The following is a 12,346-nucleotide window of genomic DNA, read 5'->3' on the forward strand; positions in this document are numbered from 1 at the left end:
GATATATTGTTTAGAGGTTTTTTTTTTATAGAAAATTATGAATCGATGGAATTGTTGTTTGAAATTGTATTATGATTTTTTTTAATCATGAAAATAATGATTATTAATAAGAAAATTGATTTTTTTTCCAAAAGAAAAGGGTGTGAAATTGATTATTTATTCATTCAACACAGATCTTATTCATAGCTTAACGGAAAATGCTTAGGGATATATTGTCTAATAAAGGGTCATATTTCTCTTTCTTCTAAAATAAATCATAATTAATTATTACAATTAATATTGTGTATATGGCATAATTAATAGCCATCAATATATTAATCATGCCCACTCACTTAAATAGGGTTTATTAATTTGCGATTTTATTGTAATTTTGGACTATTGGTTTTGTCAATATTTTGAGTTTATACAAAACATCAGTTTCTAATGTTTTTATACACTTTTTATACACGTTTCTATATCATTATCCTCTAAGAAAATGTAAAGTCCCTCTTTTACCATGGCATAGACTTTTTCTGTTCTGTTTCTATTTTTAATATAGGAAATTGAAAAGTTTTCCATTATTTATTTTCCACTATTTATACTCCTTCAAAATCTCATATTTGTCGAAGAAAGAGGGAATTTTTTTATTGGGCTTTTGATCTTTTATTTCCAATTTTTTATTAGACTTTTGAATATATGGTCTATATATAATTTATGATTATTATTATTTAAAATTTTAAATATTATAAATAATCTTGATCTGTGTTTAATAAATTTTAAGATGTTACTTTACATATATTTTTTTAAGTAATAAATATAATAACTATAATAAAATATATTAATTAAGTAAATCATTTGAAATTACAATTATATTATCGAAAAAAGTATGTTTTTATTTTTAATGGTTTTTAGAGGTTTCCATAATAACTACATTACTTCTATTTTTGATGGTTTTTATTTCCAAAGCATTTTATATTAAAGGTAACTCTACTCAACTTTTTGTGTTGGATAGATAAGAATTCACCTTTAAAAAATATTTGTATTAAATTATGTAATAAAGGATAATAATGATTATTAACATCTTTTTGAAATATTTATATTTAAAAAATAACATCATAGTTTTTCTTACATTTATATATAATAATAATAATAATAACAATATAACAACAACAATAATAAAAATACTTTCTATAAAAAAATAAAATAATAATAATATTAATAATAATAATAATAATAATAATAATAATTTATTAGTATTGTAAATGGTGAATATTTATAAAATTTATTTTATATATTTATTACATATTAAATATTATAAAAAATTCTTAATTTGGAGAAATTTGCATGTATTAAATTGATAAAAAAGATGGATAACACAATTTTCTTATGAAAAACTCAAATTTGTTATTATTTTTATTTAATTTATTTTATTATGTATTCAATATTTATAAAAAAGATGGATAAATTCATACTATATTTTTTGCATATATAAATTCATAATATATAAATTTTATATTCATATGAATTTTATACTCATATGATATCTTTTACAATTTACTTATCACATTGCATTTTATAAAAACTTTTTCTTTTAAATTTTTCAACAATGATTATTTGTTTAAAATTTGTCAGAGATTCCTTATAAAATTTACCTGTGTTTAAATTTATTTTCTATTAGATGATAAAATTATATATTATCAATAGAATTAATAAATTTACAATACAAAAAATTTAAAAATTATAGGCATGCCCGACGGGCCTAACCTATTATTTTGACGGGCCGACAAAATATTTACTTAAATTGAACAAATATAGAGATCATATATTAATAAATTCTGAATTACTATAGCATATAACTTATAAATTACTACACAAATTTAACAAACATAATCAAATTGTGTTATCCATCTTTTTTTGGTGTATATTTTTTTTTATTTTACATTAAATCTAATCAAATTATTAAACCAATATATTTTTTTGTTGTATAATATATTTTATTTTATAATATTGATAGAAATTGTAAAATTAAAATTATAAACAATTATAAAAATTATTGGCATGCCCGACGGGCCAAACTTTTTTTTCCACCATATATTTGGTTTAATGGCAATTAAACAATCTATCTATATCCTAACAACTACTACAACTTAATAAATTAAATTAATATTTATATGACAATTAATATTGATTTTTTTCTGTTAATTTGTATAAATTAAAATACATTTTTTAACCATAACCATATTATATTTATTTAATATTTATACCGACTTTACGTGACCCGTGCGGACGCACGGGTCCTTTACTAGTTTAATAATAAATCAACAATCAAGTATAGAAAATATTCATCTATTGCATCTTCAAAATTCAATCTGAAACAAATATGAACAAGAACCCAGAAATTATGAACAAGAATTCATAAACCTATGAACAAGAACCCATAACCCATAAACTATGAATAAAATTCATAAAATATTCAATGAAGATTCTTCAACCAAAACCTCACCATTCATATAACCACAAAAAAAAAAAAACCTCACCATTCAAAATTATTCAAAAATCCTAAACCATAACAATAACTATATGAATCCAGAAGATTTAAAATTTCTGAAATTGATAAATCCAAAGATCCATAAGATATGAAATTCACAAATCAAAAACTTAGAAGATCTGAAATTGTGATTTTCACATCACCCCCTCCTCCATCTCCTAACTTAAAAAACACCTGAAAAAAATTAAAAAAAACTCTCACAATTAAAAGTTGTTCAACAAATCAGAATCCACAACAACCAAAATACAGAACATCCAAAAATAGAGAAAAGATGAAGCAGATGAAAATAAGCAATGAATCCATGGCTTGAGTGTTAAGAGCAGCGTTAGGGTTGGAGGAAAAACAGCAGGAGCGATGCCAGTGAGAGTACCCATGGCGGCACCAATTGCAACACCTTAGGCAAACAATGAATGTCCGACGCAAATTTAATCCGTGAAAAAGCTATATAAGTTGAGAGGAAGAGATTAGTGGTGGTGGTGGTGGTGTGATCTTAAAAAACTGAATCTTGTGCAAACAATAGAAGGGGGCGGCTAGGGTTAGTGTTTGAGGAAGATGAATTTGGCGTGTTGTTGTAGAGAGAGAATATCAAGAATCATATCAATTTAAGTGATATATGAAATAATAGTAATATAATTATTATTATAACAATAATAATAAAAGAATAAATATATAAAAGTAAATATAAATAAAAGACAAAAAAAAATTGATGACATCAAATAAAATGTATAATGATATTTTATTACCATATAAGATCATCTAATTTATTAATTTGATTTGGTACGTGTTGTCAAAACATTCTAAATATAAAACCATATATTTTAGTAGTTAGATAATATAATTCAATTAATATATTTTAAATAAAAATTAAAAATTACTGTCATAATTTAATATAATGAATACTTGACACAGAGAAATAATAAGAGCGAAACATGAAATTGAAAAAATAGAAGAAAATTCATAGGTAATTAATATATACGAAAATATATTAAAAAAATTAATAGTGACTGAAATTTAGGTCACTGATAGTTTCTGATCGATTTAGTGACTATGATATTGACCATCATCAATGCATCTCTGACATAGTTCACAAATAGTTGACCATCATCAATGCATCTCTGAAATGGTTCACAAATAGTTGACCATCATCCAATGCATCTCTAACATGGTTTACGCATAGTTAACCATCATCAATGCATCTCTTACATGGTTCACACATAGTTGACAATCATTAGTTGAATCCCTGATATGGTTCACACATAGTTTACCATCATCACTTGAATCCCGGACATGGTTCACACATAGTTTACCATCATTAGTTGAAATCCTGACATGGTTCACATATAGTTTACGATCATCATTTGAATCCCTGACATGGTTCACACATAGTTTACCATCATCAGTTGAGTCCATGACATGGTTAACACATAGTTTACCATCATCAGTTGAATCCATGATATGGTTCACACATAGTTTACCATCATCACTTGAATCCCTGGCATGATTAACACATAGTTTACCATCATTAGTTGAAACCCTGACTTGGTTCACATATAGTTTACCATCATCAGTTGAATCCCTGACATGGTTCACACATAGTTTACACTACTAGAAATATGGCCTACGGCCACGCTAAAATTTTCCACAGCTCAGAAACTGTGGCCACATATATGATTTGACCATGGTTTTAAAAGCGTAGAATTATGTTATAAAATATTGGATCCGGAATATGAAACTGTGGCCTTTACTTCAATTGCCACGGTTATACAACTGCGGATATTTTAAGCCACAAAGGAAAACTGCGGTCTTATAATTTTGACTACCCAAGTCCAAAAAATTAGTCCCCGCCATTTTTTCCCTCTTTTCTTTTCGTTTCCCTCTTCTTAATTAATTTCTTTTATAATATTTTTTAATTAAAAAAACAATAAAAATATAAATACGTATTTATATTTTTTAAGTTTCCCACTTCTTAATTAATTTTTTTCTAATTTATTTAAATTAAAAAAAAACAAAAATGTAACATAATAATCTCCTAAAACCAAAACCACATCATTCTTATCTTGGTAAAACCAAAACCCTATCTTCCACCTTCACCCTCCCTCTCAAACTCAACCGCCTCCACCCAAAACCCCTCATATTCTCTTCATTCCCAAAAATCTCCGCCGCAGCATAACCGGATCGAGAGACAGCGAGAGATGAGTGAGGATCGAGAGAGAAGAGGATTATGGTTTGTTATTGTACAAAGTGTGGTTGAGAGAGAGGCGTGTAGCAGGGAAAGAGAAGGAGATTGGGGGTTAGGTCAAGATGTTACGCTTTGTTGGTAGCTAAACCATGTGCTTGTATATTGAGTCTGAGATTGAGAAAGCTTCAGCCGTTTCAGCCTCTTCGCCGCGCCGTATCGCTCAAAATCTCTAGAAATTGGTAACCATACACAATCAATCTCCTTAATTCTCTTTCTTAAGCATTATTTTTGTCATTTTTGTTAGGGTTTTTATGTGTTTTTCGTTGCAGGTTTCAGAACATGATTGTCCCCATTTACTGTTCTATGGTCCATCAGGTTCTGGCAAGAAAAGCCTAATCATGACTCTTCTCCGTCAAATGTTTGGACCCGGTGCTGAAAAGGTCCTTTTTTTCTACTCTTTTGTGTGTTTGTTTCAATTAGGGAAAAAACATATCTTGCTTAATGTTTGTTCCCTTACTAATAAAGGATTTTAGATAAAATTAGAATAATTTTAGTAATTGTTTTGTTGTCTTTCTCAGTTGTTGTTATAATGTAGCGTCAGTATTTGATTGTTTGTGTTTATAAATATGGTTGAGTTAGTGTTGTTTACTTATCAGTGCTGTAAACTTGTTTCCTTTTTAAATCATTTTTCTCTGTTGTGTTTCAGGTGAAGGTGGAAAATAGAGCATGGAAAGTGGATGTAAGCTTCATTCTTTCTCTAACTGTGCCCCTTTATTTTCTTATTGTCGTTATGAACTTGTGAGTTTTTTGAAACAATATTACATTTGTATGGTTTGGGGGTTATTTTATGTTCAGCTTTATTGGATTTGGTGTGTATAGTTAAACTGAATCATTGCTTTTAATTTGGCTATTTATTTTTATCTTAAAGTGACATGGAATTGGTTTCACTTTTTCAGGCTGGGAGTAGATCTATTGATTTAGAGCTGACAACATTATCAAGTGCCAATCATAATTTGGTTTTCGAAACTTCCATCCACTCTTTTTATTTGTTCCACAATTTATACTTAGTTAAAATGTTTTTTTGTTGACACATTGAGGTGAAGAAGAGATGAGAACAATGAAGAATACAATATGAGTTCCATTATTAGTTGTCATTCTATTTTTATAAGTGTTTATTTTTCTGTTTGTTTTCTAGAGCTTAAATGTTTTTTTCTCCAGCTTCTGTTTGTCCTACTGTTTTTGTTTCAAGCCCCTAATGAACAAGATGAAAAAGTTATATGATAAAAAAACATGTTCACATGATTGGATACATCTATTTGGAGTGCAACTGCTTCATTGCTTTCTTACCAAAACCATCATGGATGGATCTTTATAATCAACTTTTCTGTGTTAGGAGTAAATGCCGATGATGTTCGAGTCTCTGTGGCAGGAGCCCTTTTTTCTGTAGTGCCATGGACACAGTGTGAACAAGTAAGTGGTTGTAACTTTTATAATCATGGTGACAATAAACTACCATTTGTGATATTTGTTATTGGTTGTTGTCATTCATGTGGTACTTGACTTTTCATAACTATGGTTTATTATTCATTGATGCCGAGCAAGTTAAGTCCTAATGGTTTATTATTCATTTACTCATATAGTAGAATCTCCGACTCTTTTGCAGGTTATTCAAATAGCTTTACAGATGTTAGATGAAGGATGAAGGATGAAGGATGAAGGATGAAGAAATAGATTCACTAATTTTAACAGAGTCATGATGGACATTGGCCAGGAGATTATGGAGGTCCCATGTTTCTTATGCCTGGATTGGTAATTTTTTTACACTTTTCTCCTATTCAAAACTTGTGTGTTTTTACTTTTCATTCATAATGATGATTAAACAGGTTATTACTTTGTCTGTCACCGGGGCTTTGAATGCAGTCTTAACCGACGAGCATAGAAAGGAAATGCGCCGTTACCTCTATAATCATTAGGTAACAACTTCACTCTATCTTTCACGCTAATCAGTGGGGTTTGCATATTGAAGGTCCAAGCACAATGTTTGGCTCTGTCTTGTGTTACGTTACTCTAAGGTTGCGAGGGGAGGGACTGAATGATGGAGATGGGGATATGGAGAAGGGACGTGACTGGATTCTTGAGCATGTGGGGGAAAATGTGGCTATCAGACAAATCTTACTCCACATTCCTCTTAGTGATTTGTTTCTTCCTGAATATCGATGTTCATTGATTTCTTGACTATATTTTTGGATTTACCTATAACCTGAAAAAGTTGTGGGAATTATACTGACTGTTTCATTTCTTGTTTAAAGGTTGGTTATTTTTTTAGTCTATAACACATGACAATGCCATCTTTTGACAGTAGGTATTTTATAAATGCAGATTGTTCTCCAAAGGAATAAACCTTCACTTGAGCAAATAAGTAAAAGGTATGAGTGCAGCTTTGAAAAACTAAATAAATATAATGCTTTGACCAGGTTTATTTACCTACCTTAGTCTGTATTATTATGCTTTGCACTGAAACACTACTGCACCAGGTTTAAATACAATAATGTGCTTGTGTAAATCTTAACAACCTTTCTGCTATTTCAGAGTGAAGTAAATTATATCAAATGGGATCCTACTGGTTCACTACTGGCCTCGTGTTCAGACGATAAATAGTGTTGCGAATACAATGAACAATATTGTTGATATTTTGAATTGTATATGTTGATATTTTGAATTGTATATTTCAGGGTTGTAATTAGAATGCAATAGATACTCTATATAAACATATCAAATTTATAATGGGTCACATACTAGTACATTATAATTGTGATTATATTTATTTATTGTATATTAATAATGTATTATAGCTAGCTTAGTTGGCAAACTTTTGATTGGTGTATATATATATATAATGACATCTTTGTGTAATGATACAGAAATAAACCGTGGCAAGATTAATGGTTTAGAATGCATAACATATAACAACGGTTTTAAATAGGTGGTCATAACCAAACCGTGGCTATATCTTGAACTAATACTGTGTCGTAAACGTCAAAATGAAACCGTGGCTTTACCATATAGCCACAGTTTTTAAGTCATGGCAAGTACAAACCGCGGCCTTAATCAAGCTACCTAAACCGTGGCCTAAAAAAGCCACGGTTGTAAAAAAGGCGTGGTCTATACCAAAAAACCGTGGACTTTACTTTAGGCCACGGCCGTATACTCCACAGTTGGATTTCCGTGGCCAAACCGTGGCCTAAGCGTTACGCCACGGTTATTTTGCATATAGCCTCGGTTTTCTGGGCGTGGCAGGAGGCCTTTTTTCCTGTAGTGTTACCATCATCATTTGAATCCCTGACATGGTTCACACATAGTATACCATCATCATTTAAATCCCTGACATGGTTCACACATAGTTTACCATCATCAGTTGAATCCCTGACATGGTTCACACATAGTTGACCATCATCAGTTGAATCCCTGACATGGTTCACACATAGTTTACCATCATTTGTAACATGGTTCACACATAGTATACTATCATCAGTTGAATCCCTGACATGGTTAACACATAGTTTACCATCATCAGTTGAATCCCTGACAGGTTACACATAATTTACAATCATCAGTTAAATCCATGACATGGTTCACACATAGTTTACCATCATCAGTTGAATCCCTAACATGATTCACACATAGGTTACCATCATCATTTCATCTGTAACATGCTTCGCACATAGTTGACCATAATCAGTTGACTCCCTGACATGGTTCACACATAGTTAACCATCATCAATTCATCTGTAACACGCTTCATACGTAGTTGACCATCATCAGTTGACTCCCTGACATGGTTAACACATTTGACAATCATCAGTTGACTCCCTGACATGCTTCATACATAGTTGACCATCATCAATGCATCTCTGACATAGTTCACAAATAGTTGACCATCATCAATGCATCTCTGAAATGGTTCACAAATAGTTGACCATCATCCAATGCATCTCTAACATGGTTTACACATAGTTGACTATCATCAATACATCTCTTACATGGTTCACACATAGTTGCCATCATCCTATACATCTCTGACATAGTTCACACATAGTTGACCATCATCCTATACATCTCTGACATGGTTCACACATAGTTGACCTTCATCAGTAGACAATCTTCCATGGTTCACACATAGTTGACTATCATCCTATACATCTCTGACATGGTTCACAGATCGTTCACCATCATTTTATGCATCTCTAAAATGATTCACACATAGTTGACCATTATCAGATGACTGTCTAACATGGTTCACAAGTAGTTGACAGTTAACTGTCTGATATGGTTCACACATAGTTGGCTATCATCAATGCATCCCTAAAATTGTTCACACCTAGTTGACCATCATCAATAGATCCCTGACATGGTTCACACATAGTCAAACATCATTAGTTGACTGTCTGACATGGTTCAAACATAGTTGACATTCATCAGGTTACTGTCTGACATGGTTCACACATAGTGGATCATTATCGATGCATCCCTGACATGGTTCACACATAGCTGACCATCATCAATGCATCCCCGACATGGTTCACACGTAGCTGACCATCATGAATTGACTATCTGTAACGCCCGGAAAAATAAGTATATGCTTAATTTGGACGTTTGTGACATTTATTGGAATTTTACCATTTTTGGAGTCGTGTCAGTCGGTATTAGTTCGGGATGGCGGACTAATATTTGATTGAAGGTTTCCATATTTTTGGTACTAGAAATATTATTAAGGTAATATTCTGCGTTTTGGGGTTTTTCTGAGCAATTGAGTTTAGACCGTAAAGTAGATATTTTCATTATAAGAAAAGAGATAAGAGAGATAGAAAGAAAGAAAAGAAAGAAAAACAGAAAAGGAAAGAAGAGAGAAAGAAAGGGAAGAGAGAAAGAAGAAGAGGAAGAGAAGAAAAAGTGGAGATTGGTGATTTTTCATCCGAATCGAGTTCCGATCGTTGCTATAGTCGGGTAAGGGGGTGAATCTAATTTATCTTGAATGTATGATCCTTATAGTCTTGTTCTTGTTCTTGTTCTTCTTCTTCTTGTTCAATTTCCATAACTTTCTTGTGTGGTCTTTGTTTGATCTATGTTTGTTTGAGTATGATTTTATGATGATTAAATGATATCCTTGTTGTGTTATGATGATTGATCATGCTTTCTTTTCCATTTCCATGGCTTGATTGAGTTTGAAGAAAATGTTAGGTTTTGAGAAAGATTGATGAATCAACCATGAAAAGTTTGATGTTAGGTTGTTTTTATGGTATGTATGTGTTGTATTGATGTTATAATGATGTATAGGTGTTAGAGTAATGTTTATAAGAGTTTGGTTGGTGGAAATGGTGATTTTAGGGTTTCTACGAAGCTTAAGTCGATCTACACAGAGGTTTGCGTCGACCTGTGCAGCCTAAAAAGGCAAAAATCTGGGTTTTCTGATGAATGCGTCGACCTATTGGGTCAGTGTGCGCATACCCGAGGGTGGCAGGAGTTCAATGCGTCGACCTATGGTTTCCATGCGTCGACCTACAACTTTTTCCATTTTTGGCAGATTTTGTAACGATCGTAACTCTTGAACCGTAACTCCGATTTTGTCGCTGTTCGAAGTGTTGGAAAGCTAACGCAATGAACTATAATATGATCTAATAAAATGATTCATAGGATGTAGTCTCCTATTATTTTTATTAGAATCAAGTGATGAAATGTGTAGTATGTTCAATTATCCAAACTTTGAAACCTTGTAACTTTTTATGTGTAACTCTGTTTTATACGCCGTTCGAAGAGTTAGAAAGCTAGTTAGATGTTCTATATGATGTTATAGGCTTGGTTAACTTGTGATTGATTGGTTTTAATTGTTTTTGATGAAAACACATAATTGTTTATATGCGCGATATGATTAGTAAATAATCATAGTGCTTGGTTGTAATTGTTGTTGATGTGTGGATTAACATGAAATCATGTTCGTATGTGTTATGTATTAATGAATGTTCATTCTTGATATGTGACGATGTTTGGTTGTTTGTTGTTAACATGATGTGTGGCCTTATGGCAAGTAATTGTTGTTATGAGAATGATGTATTATCATTGTTGAATTGTTGTTATTACAACTTGATGATGATGTATTGATGAAGTTGTGAGCCGATGGCCAATATTAATTTGATGTGTATAAATGTGTTATACGTTCATCTATGCCGATGTGGCAAGTATGTTTTGACGGTGAATGTGTGCTGTGTGCTTATTACTGCCTGTGTGGTAATTATGGTGTGATGTAATTGATAACGATGTTATTAATTGGTGATGTATCATTTTGGATAGAATATAAGCGATGTAACGTGAGTGTATGATCGTGTTATATTGTTGATGATGTTGTTGTCATGTAATAGAGTCATATATTTGCGCATCATAACATTTCAATACGTTAATGGCGGAATGCTGTTAACAGATGGCCTGCGGGCATTGGTTACCAGTAGGAGCTTAATGCTCGGTAACAGTATATTAGCCTAAGTGGCAGAGGTCATCAGTGGGAGCTACATGCTCGATGAAGACAGCCTGCGGGCTTCCTGAGTGGAATAAAGTCCCAGCATAATGCTCGACAAGGGTCATCAGTGGGAGCTACATGCTCGATGACGACAGCCTGCGGGCTTCCTGAGTGGAATAAAGTCCCAGCATAATGCTCGGCAAGGTGTATTTGTCATAATGACAAGGAGGAGTTTACTCCGGATTCGGTACCACATGCCTATGCATAGTCGAGTCTCATTCATCATTGTTTGTCTTTATAATTTATGTTATCATTCATGTGTCGCATTACTTATATATCGATTGTGGTTAAATGAGTGGATTACCTTGTTGTATGATTCTTGATGATACTTGTTGGTATTACTATATTTGTCATGCTTCTTCATTATAAATTATATTCCCACCCTTCTGGTGATTTGATGCTTGAGTGGCATCCTGCAGATTAGCCGCTTTGGGAGTCTTTTGGAGGAGGTAGTTCTCCAATTGGTCTTGTCGGTCACTCTGATACGTAACACCGGGTAGTTGGGAGTCTGTTGTTATTTATTTATATACGACTCTTTTGAATATGTATATGTGATAACGTGTCGTTGTGTATTGTAAACACTTTATATTGGAAAACTCCTCTTTGAGAGTGAAAGCTATACGTATATATATATATATATATATATATATGTTCATATCTTCCGTGTGTTATGTATTGTTTTATTAGCAGGTGTTGTATGCTTTTGGCATCGCTGATGTCCGTTTGTTTTCTAGGTGTTTGTTTGATTACTTGGTGTAACATCCTAATTGTGTTGTATGAAATTTTAACACTCTGATATTTTCTTGCCTAAATGCTTTGGGTAGAATTGGGGTGTTACGTTAGTGGTATCAGAGCAGGTCGGTCTGTCCGGCCAGTGTTGTCTAATGTTGTTTAATTCCTCAGTACGTGATAAGTGTGTGGAGCACTGTCAGTACTTGTTGTGCCTCTAGTCGATTGTATGCAGGAGTGGTTTGAAGCTTAGTGGGGGAGAAGATATGCTTCTCGGATATGTTTCATTTTCAAGATGTAAGTATGCTACTGAGGGCAGCAGTACTAGTGTTGTTGGAATCTG

The 12,346-nt window shown here is 32.2% G+C and overlaps 1 long non-coding RNA gene across 2 annotated transcripts; it reads left to right on the forward strand.

The window, feature by feature from the left end:
• Positions 1–4,768: 4,768 nt before the first annotated feature.
• On the forward strand, positions 4,769–7,521 carry LOC131634613 (uncharacterized). 2 transcript variants are annotated; one of them, XR_009293594.1, is made up of 9 exons: positions 4,769–4,945; positions 5,036–5,146; positions 5,413–5,445; positions 5,663–5,722; positions 6,100–6,176; positions 6,370–6,515; positions 6,590–6,679; positions 7,086–7,132; positions 7,296–7,518. It is a non-coding gene; the product is annotated as an uncharacterized LOC131634613 (long non-coding RNA). The 2 variants fall into 2 exon arrangements; XR_009293593.1 differs by having other exon boundaries at positions 5,663–6,176; positions 7,296–7,521.
• Positions 7,522–12,346: the final 4,825 nt, after the last annotated feature.

Source organism: Vicia villosa, unplaced genomic scaffold (assembly GCF_029867415.1).
Source record: "Vicia villosa cultivar HV-30 ecotype Madison, WI unplaced genomic scaffold, Vvil1.0 ctg.001323F_1_1, whole genome shotgun sequence".
Taxonomy (NCBI): domain Eukaryota; kingdom Viridiplantae; phylum Streptophyta; class Magnoliopsida; order Fabales; family Fabaceae; genus Vicia; species Vicia villosa.